The sequence below is a fragment of the Schistocerca serialis genome, unplaced genomic scaffold (assembly GCF_023864345.2).
Source record: "Schistocerca serialis cubense isolate TAMUIC-IGC-003099 unplaced genomic scaffold, iqSchSeri2.2 HiC_scaffold_1172, whole genome shotgun sequence".
NCBI lineage: Eukaryota > Metazoa > Arthropoda > Insecta > Orthoptera > Acrididae > Schistocerca > Schistocerca serialis.
The window spans coordinates 30,001-40,000 of NW_026047373.1; positions in this window are offsets into that span (position 1 = coordinate 30,001).

Sequence of the window (10,000 nt, forward strand, 5' to 3'; positions counted from 1 at the left end):
CCGACTAAGACAGCGATGGGCCCAAAGCGCCCTTCTTTCGACCCCACCCACAAAGCCTGCACCCTCTGTCGCCAACAGCACCCCAACGCCAGCGCCTCTGCCGCACGAAGTCGTGGACCGGCAATCACTCCACCTGCACCCGTTCGTGCCCCACCCCAACCGCCCAACTCGCAACTCCAGCGGATGAACGGCGGACTTTGCTCGCACTCGCAATGTGCAATCCACCCCTATAACGTGCGTTTCATGAAGAGTTATGTCCAATATGCGACATTCCCGCTGTCCATATACATGAGCTGCGAGCTGTACCACGTACGAGCTACAGACGCGATCGCGTTGCTCTCTGTACGAATGCAGATGCTCAGCGGCAGCTAGGAGGCGCTCCATCCATGTCGGTACCGGTGAGCGTTGCACTCGCAGTCGCAAAAACGTACGGCAAGTATATTACTCGGAAGAGTCAATGACAGTCCAAGCCCCCCTGCGTGGGAAGAGTCTTCCTAGGCCATGACCCACCGGAAGGGCGCAGCGTCCCCCACCCCAGACATGTGACGTCAGACTATCGGTATTGACGACTAGACTGATTCCTTATAATCATTTGCCATACACCGGTGGAAGCTGCCGAGACGAGTAACTACATAGCGGGCTCGCCGTGTCACTAATGTACAGAGATACAATAGTTTCGACTGGAACCGGATTAAACGTATACACGGCGCTGATTAGTAATAGATAGAGCCATCAGAATACAGATAATGTATAGACCTGTCCGTATACATGCTGAAAGACTCTGCTCACAATCACACGTCAGCCAGACACTCGTATCACGCACTACTCTCTGCCTGTAACAGGCACACAGACAATATGTAAGCACCAGCATGGAACAACACCCAGTGCATCCTCTCTGCCACATTAGACAATCCACACTATCATAACCAGACCAGGAGGTCCACTCGGAAAACAGAATATCCCACCCTTCCGACAACCACCATTGCTCAGCTAAGCCACCAACACCCACACATGTCCTACACAGGGGTGCACCCAACATCACAATACGGCCTCCTGTCACAGCACACAAACAATGGCAGGAATGAAAGAAACAGGTCTGCCACAAGCATGGCATCAGAGTGCCGCCTGTCATGAGCCAAAGGTGCACCCTGACGTGGCAAATCAGATGATGCCGCAGGCATCCACTTACTATAATCACAATCAACAAACCGGCCGCCCCCCCCCCCCCCAAACACCTTTCCTTACAACAATGTGTACCTTAACCTAACCCATATTGTGCCTTAACCTAACCCATATTGTGCCTTAACCTAACCCATATTGTGCCTTAACCTAACCCATATTGTGCCTTAACCTAACCCATATTGTGCCTTAACCTAACCCATATTGTGCCTTAACCTAACCCATATTGTGCCTTAACCTAACCTATGTTGCGCCCTAACCTAACCTATGTTGCGCCCTAACCTAACCTATGTTGCGCCCTAACCTAACCTATGTTGCGCCCTAACCTAACCTATGTTGCGCCCTAACCTAACCTATGTTGCGCCCTAACCTAACCTATGTTGCGCCCTAACCTAACCTATGTTGCGCCCTAACCTAACCTATGTTGCGCCCTAACCTAACCTATGTTGCGCCCTAACCTAACCTATGTTGCGCCCTAACCTAACCTATGTTGCGCCCTAACCTAACCTATGTTGCGCCCTAACCTAACCTATGTTGCGCCCTAACCTAACCTATGTTGCGCCCTAACCTAACCTATGTTGCGCCCTAACCTAACCTATATTGTACCTTAACCTAACCTATGTTGCGCCCTAACCTAACCTATGTTGCGCCCTAACCTAACCTATGTTGCGCCCTAACCTAACCTATGTTGCGCCCTAACCTAACCTATGTTGCGCCCTAACCTAACCTATGTTGCGCCCTAACCTAACCTATGTTGCGCCCTAACCTAACCTATGTTGCGCCCTAACCTAACCTATGTTGCGCCCTAACCTAACCTATGTTGCGCCCTAACCTAACCTATGTTGCGCCTTAACCCAACACACGTTGGGCCTTAACCCAACACACGTTGGGCCTTAACCCAACACACGTTGGGCCTTAACCCAACACACGTTGGGCCTTAACCCAACACACGTTGGGCCTTAACCCAACACACGTTGGGCCTTAACCCAACACACGTTGGGCCTTAACCCAACACACGTTGGGCCTTAACCCAACACACGTTGGGCCTTAACCCAACACACGTTGGGCCTTAACCCAACACACGTTGGGCCTTAACCCAACACACGTTGGGCCTTAACCCAACACACGTTGGGCCTTAACCCAACACACGTTGGGCCTTAACCCAACACACGTTGGGCCTTAACCCAACACACGTTGGGCCTTAACCTGCTCTGTAATTGTCATACGACGCGTTAAATTAGTGTAGTGTTGCCTAACTGCAACCCCCGCAATATAGTTTGCCACTCGCACTGCCCGGTCCCCAGAGTATTGCTTCATGTTAAACACCTTGCAGCTATACACTGTAATGCGGATGGCAGCAGGACGTACATGCTCAATGCCCTTCGCAGTTGTTCATTGGCATTCGCATGGCGAAGCACAGCCTACGTTGTGGTACGGCTTGTGTCAACTGTCCGCTGATGTTGTACGTCCAAATCACACACTGTACTGCACATTGGTCCTCATGTACTGAATGATACATCGTGGTACATGTGTGACCGTACCACGACTGCGCCAACAACGGCGAACCATACGGTCCAAATATTGTGCACTCAGCTACGTGTCGTCTCCCTATAAGAGCTGGATTGCAGTATGGTATGCCGTGGATGGCGATCAGCATGAGCCGTCTGTTGATGTAGTGGCGCGTGTTGTCAGACGTAGTCGTCTCTTCTCACACACCGTGATAGCATGGTGCACTGCGTTCCACATCTGCGACATGCGACAGAGGCCGGTTGACAGTCGTTCGCGCAATGGACATCGCATACGTACGGGGGCCACCTTCCACGTGTTCGCGAAGCGTGCACATGTTGTTGCGTGTATGTGGGCAGACATAGTGTGTCGTGACACCTGACACAGGCATGCAACAATCGTTGAATTTGCAAATGGCGATGGACGTCTACGTTTGCTGGTGACGTTACGCAAATGAACAACTGGTAAACCGTTGTGGTGCGGTTGTTCTCGCTAGAGGTGAATCAGTGATGGCGACGATCGGTTGAGCTACCAACCGGTTGTTTCAGCGATACCCACCATGACCACGAACGTGAATGGCATGTGGGTGTGAAGCGATACGCGGCGGTGGCTGGGTGGGACCGTCCCCGGCCGGTGAGGGGGGGCCTCCCGGCGTGCTGGCCGCGCGGTGCGTGGGCGCACGCGCTACAGCCGGCTGGTGGGGGCGGCCAGTGGCAGGCGCGCCGGCCGACGGAGGCGGCAGGCGGCGCAGCTGCGCGCCGGCGCACCCTGCACGCGGCGCCGTGCGGCCAAAGTAGGTCCTCGCGGGCCCGGTGCGAAGCGCGGTGGACATCTGCAGTGTGCTGGTCCGATTGAGGACTGTGTGCGCTGAGGATGCGCCGCCGCCCGGCGCTCGGCGCCGCGACGCCGTCTGCTGCTCGGTCGCCTCTGCGGTTCTCGCAGGTGGTTTGTATCGCAGCTGTGCGGACGTGTTGGCGCGTGCGCTGTGCTGGGAGAGTTCGCTTCGGCACCCAAGTGGGGCTTTTGTCCTTCTGTGGCGCTGGCGTTGGAGCTGCCGGCCACCGTAGGTGGCGCGTGTTGTCTCCCGCCGGCAATGCCACGACAGCACGCTCCCGGGCCTCTGTCGGCAGCGGCAAGCTCAGTTGGGAGCACGGGTGGTCGCACCTAAAGCGTCTACTCGCCAAACTCCGGGCGATTGCGCCTCTCTCGAACCCGACCAAGTACTTAGGACGGCGCTGCGCGCCGCCGGGACCTGAGAGGGTTTCGAGGTGTATTGTGCAGGGGAGCTCAGCCTCCTCCTGTTTGCAGAATAATCGAGCGGACGCTTGCGTGTTCGCGCGGGCCCCCGGGACACACTCCCGGGCGGCCGGCTGCTCAGCTCTAGTTGACGCAGCTCGCTGGTTGATCCTGCCAGTAGTCATATGCTTGTCTCAAAGATTAAGCCATGCATGTCTCAGTACAAGCCGCATTAAGGTGAAACCGCGAATGGCTCATTAAATCAGTTATGGTTCCTTAGATCGTACCCACGTTACTTGGATAACTGTGGTAATTCTAGAGCTAATACATGCAAACAGAGTCTGGCGTGAGGTCAGTCGCTTGACGGCGCGTTTCGGCGCGGGCCCGCCCGTTGCCGGCGCGCCGTAAGGCACGGAGGCTCGCACTGGGGCGTATCGCTTTCCAGTCGGGCGTGCCGCGGCAGTCCTCACTCGGGGAAGTGAAGCGTCTCTTACAGCCTCTCCTTCCCAAGTAGCTCTTTCCGCCTTCCCGTGGTGCCAGACGTTAAGCTCGGCATTCTGCCTTGCGTCAAAAGGGAGAGCTGCGACCCAACCCGATGCGAAAGCGAAGGGTGCGTGGCACAGGGGGAGCTGTGTCGAGGGACCGAACACCAGTCCCTTTCTGTTCGCAGGGCACAGACCAGCAGGTGCTCTGCATGCCGGCGACCTCGTTTGTCGGCGTGGGATCACGGCGCGAGTCGGCAAGGGTGCTTCGCCGCGCCCCTGGGTAACCGGGGCGTGTTCTGCCAAACCCAGGTGGTGGTGACATCGCCTGGGCCAGGTTAGATGGGCCCAGACCGCCGAACGACTGGGGGACCGACCCACCACCTGAGTAGGAGTGGGTCCTCGGCCTTCGGGTGGAAACTCGGGCTAGTAGGCGGCGAAGGGCGAGGGGTGCATCCGCCTCTCCGGAGTGCGGGGTGCACTTGCCGAGGAGCGTCGGGTGAAATCGTCGACGACGAGGCCTTCGATGGGGACCAGTGCGCTGGCAACGGCGCGTTGAACCCTGCAGCCCTGGAGTGCCCTTGACCTAGGGGCGAGGTCGGTGGGCGAGCTGCAATAGTCCCCCCCCATGCCAGAGGAGCCGGTCCGGGGCAAGAGACGGGCTCCCACCTTATTTTCACTCGTTAACAATATGGCTACACCTGAGACGAGTGAATCGAGTGCGCTTAAGCGAGCATCTGCGATGCTTGATCCCTCTCCACAAGACGAGATGGGACTAGCAGAGGATGAAACCGTTACGCAACGACATGCACGTGTTACGCTGCTCTTGGAGCAGAATATTAAGAACGGCAAGATAAGTCAGGCGGCTTTGTCCACTATAAAGAACGAGCTGGCTGCATGGGCCATCGCCCACGCCAAGCTCGAAGGCCGCGTACAGGAGCTAGAAAAAGAAAATGAACGTTTGAGAAGGCAACCAACAAAAACCTGGGCTGGAGTGGTCGCGCAAGCACCGCCAAAGCCCCAAACCACAAAAGAAACGATCGCCAAGATGACCAAGCGGTCAGATACGGCGGTCTTTCTCAGAACCCTACCAGGCGAAGACACAAGCGTAAAAAAGATACAAGAACTGCTGACTAAAAGTGTTGACCCAGTAAAAGACAAAATACGAATAAATAAAGTAAAACCCAGTAGAAACTCGGTAATTGTGGAAGTGGCCACAGACGAGGACAAAGAAAAACTGTTAAAACATCCTAAACTGAACTCGGTGGTAAAGTGTGAACCGCCAAGGAAAAGAAACCCACTGGTCATTCTATACGATGTACCAGCAACAATAACGAATGAAGAATTACACCAAAGTATAAAGGATCAAAATTTCGATCACATGAATGAGAATGAATTTAAGGATTCTTTTAAGCTAAGATTCAAAACGGGACCTCGGGATCGTGATGTCGTGCATCACGTCGCTGAGGTCACAGCACCAATGTGGAAACAAATCATAACAATGGGCAGACTGTACATTGGCTTTCATGCCATCAATATTAGAGACTACCTTGTGGTACCTCGTTGCCACAATTGCGGAGACTTGGACCATGTTCTAAGGCACTGCACCAGGGGGTCGGCTTGCTCCAGGTGCGGCGAAGATGGACACACACGCAAAGAATGCAAAGCTGCAAGCGTGTGCATTCCCTGCAAAAGGCGTGGGAAGAGAAACTGTGGAGCCTCAGGACGAAATTGCCCTACATACCGCATGTTAGAGCAAAGACTAATATCAAGAACGGACTATGGCTGAGTACGTACAACAAAACAGGATGCCAAAGCGAAAGTCCCCTAGCAAAAGGAGGAGGGACGCCATTAGGGCAAGCAGATTCAAAGAGTTCATAAAGTCTCTTTCGAGGGATCCGGTACCAGAAACAGTCGACAAAGGCATTCAAACAGATCCACCAAAAATAGATAAATGCATACAGACAGAAACCATCCCTATGGCTACTCCCTCCTCTCTCAGCAGGGGAGTAAAGCCGACTATACACCTGCAACGGCAAAAGCATCCTGTGCCTGAGGTCTCAGCAAATATAGATAACCAAAAAGAACAAAAGCCTATACAAGAGAACACCATAACTAGTTCGGTAGAAACCTCAGTGGTAAGACTACCGCCAATAGACCCAGTTCGGATATATCCGAACCTAGAATTCACCATGCAACTGGCGAGATTAGAGCAGCCGGCTACCCTGACCACTGCCTTACGACATGTGGTCCGCGTGGGGCACGAATACGGAAGAAGAGTCACCTTCTCGGTAATGGAGGCTGTGGACAGGATACAGCTAAAGTCAGTGAATCTCCCCACTGACTTCGGAGCCCTGCGAGACTTACTAAAGAAAGTTTTCGAAAGACGAGGAGAAAAGTTTGACCTAAACGACATATACGAACAGTCAGTGTTGGCAAATGGACGTCTTACGTATGACTGGAACAAGACTTGGCCAAACGATCACATACATACATACTTTCCATAGATGACAAAAATTACAATTGGCCAACTTAACACACACAACAGTCGACTCGTAATGCAGGAGCTCCGAAAGGAAGTGGAGGAGAGGAGGCTCGATGTGCTCTGTCTACAAGAGCCGTACTCCCTGGATGGAAAAATCACATTCACAGCCGCGACGTGGCAAGTAATCAGCCAAGGAGATAATCCGAAAGCGGCAATAATCATCACGAACAAAGCCCTGAAAGTGACTATACTATCACAATTTAATAACAGTCACTGCAATGTCGTGGAGCTGCTATCTCCTAATGAAACAGTCATATTAATTAACATGTACTTTCAGTACGGAGATAATATTGAAGTACATCTTGACCATCTGGCAGCAGTAACCACGGCACTGCAGGGACGAAGAATCATAATCACGGCTGATGTCAATGCAAAATCCCCCCTATGGCACAGCGGCACAAGGGACACCAATGGAGAAAAAGTAGAAGATTACATCATGGCATCACAGCTAGTGATAGCCAACAAACCTGGTAATCCTCCAACCTATGCGGCGGGAGGAGGACCAGGCACGAATATTGACATAACTTTAGCAACCCCTAATGCAATCAACACGATACAGGAGTGGAAAGTGGAGGAAAACGCCACTACAAGTGACCATAATTTAATTACTTTCATTATAGGTGGAAAAGAGTCCTGCTGGGCCATGGGGTGGGAGATGCAGTTTAATTACAGAAGGGCTAATTGGGAACGACTAGCCAGGGAGTGCGTCATTCCTGCCTTACCAGAGGGTGAAGCAGACTTTGACATAGACGTAAATGACCGAGCAGAAGAACTGACCAACGCAATAACGAACGCGGTGAAAGCTGCCGTACCGACCAGGAGGAAGGCCATTGCAGCCTCTCCATCGCCATGGTCGCCCGAACTAGAAACTATGCGCCAGTCTGTTAGGAGGCTGAGAAGGTATTACCAGCGCAGTGTCGTCTGGCTGGAACGGCAAAGATGGCTGATACAATATCGGGAGGCTAAACGTCTTTTTCAGAAAGAACTCCAGGATGTTAGGATAAAAAGCTGGGAAAACTTCGTCCAGAGCCAATTGGCACAGGACCCCTGGGGTACACCGTACAAACTAGTTCGAGAGAAGATCCGCTCTCCACTAGAATTGTCAACAGTTAGGCACGGGGACAGGATGACGGAGTCTTGGCAGGAAACTGCTGAGGTCCTCCTCCAGTCCCTGTTGCCTGACGATAGTGCGGATGGAGAATCCGACCAGCAACAACAATTAAGACATGAAGACCAAAATGAGTACATCAATAATACGGCAGTCTACCCTTTCTCGGAGGAAGAGGTAGCTGCCCATATAAAAGCACTTAAAAGGGGAAAAGCTCCCGGGCCAGACGGCATTGTGGCTGAGGTGGTGCAGTTCCTGGCCCCCCAGCTAACTGCACCACTCACTCACCTATACAATGAGTGTCTGATACGGCAAAAAATTCCTAGGGTGTGGAAATCAGCAAACGTAGTCATTATTCGGAAAGGGTTAGATAAAGATCCTACAAATGTAAAATCTTATAGACCTATTTGCTTAATCAACATACTAGGGAAAATATTAGAGAAGTTACTAGCTGACAGACTGGCTGCACATAGAGTGCTGCGTGGGGTGAGCGACAGACAGTTCGGCTTCAGGCCTGGGCGATCGACATCTGATGCGATCGCCCTGGCTGCTGAGGTCTGTGGCTCTACCCCGCATAAGTACGTGGTGGGCATTATGGTTGACATCAGTGGCGCCTTCGACAACCTGTGGTGGCCTTCGCTCTTCTCCTGCTTGCGGGAGAAGGAGTGTCCAGGGCCGCTATATGGATGCCTGAGGAGCTATTGTGAAGAACGGGAGGTCTGGCTATCATCCTCTAGCAAGAGAATTGGAAAAGTTATAACAAAGGGATGTCCTCAGGGTTCCGTACTCGGGCCCCTGTTCTGGGACATCCATATGGAGCCTTTATTGGACACCCTACAACAAAGTGAGGAAGTGCTAGAGGTGATAGCGTATGCAGATGACCTCCTCCTGTTGGTCGGCGGCCGAAGCCGCGAAGACATTGAACCTAAAATAGAGACTGCCTTAAATAAACTACAGCTATGGTGTCAAAACACCAAAATGACGGTGTCGCCAAGTAAGTCCACCTACTTGCTATTAAAGGGACAATTAATACGTAACCCGACCGTACGTATCAACCGCTCGCCGGTTCTTCGGAGACGTGACGCACGTTACTTGGGCATCATCATTGATGAGAGGTGGAATTTTGGGAAACACATTGAAACCGTGACCCAGAAAGCTATTCAAACACTGAATAACCTCATATCCATAGGACACAGAAGATTTCATCTACCACCTCACCTTATAAAACTTTATCACAATAGTATACTAACATCGATAGTGGGTTACGGCTCGGGGGTCTGGGCACACAGGCTCACGAGGGTGGTGCCCGCCATGACAGTGAGAAGGGTTCAAAGAAACATGATTCTAAGATCGGTAGGTGCTTATCGTACAACACCTGGAGGAGCATTAACAGTTATAATGGGGCTTTGCCCCCTGGATATTAAAATCAGGGAGCAAGCTGCATGGTTCTGGAGTAAAAAGGGAAACATAACAAAAATAGAGGAAATCTTAGGTATCAGGGCTGGGGATAAGGGCGAGATTAGGAAAAGAGGAGTACAACTATGGCAAGAACTATGGGATACTGATGAAACAGGGCGCAGGACACATGAATTGTTACCAAGTATTACAGAACGGCTGAAAATGAAATACTTCGAACCAACCAGAGGGCTAATCCATTTTCTCACTGGACATGGACCTTATCCGGCATACTTATGCCGGTTTGGGAAAAGGGCGACACCCGCGTGTGAATGTGGTGAACCGGAGGGCACTCCCGATCATGTGATTTACGAGTGCCCTCTCTTCAATGATGTTGCCTCTACACTACGAGACCAACTACCTGACTATGACACTTATAACCTAATTAGACATGAAGATACCTTCCAAATGATAAATAAACTCGCCAACGAGGTATCACAAAAGGTGCTAAGAGAATACATGAGGGAACTAGACTAAATAGCACAAATT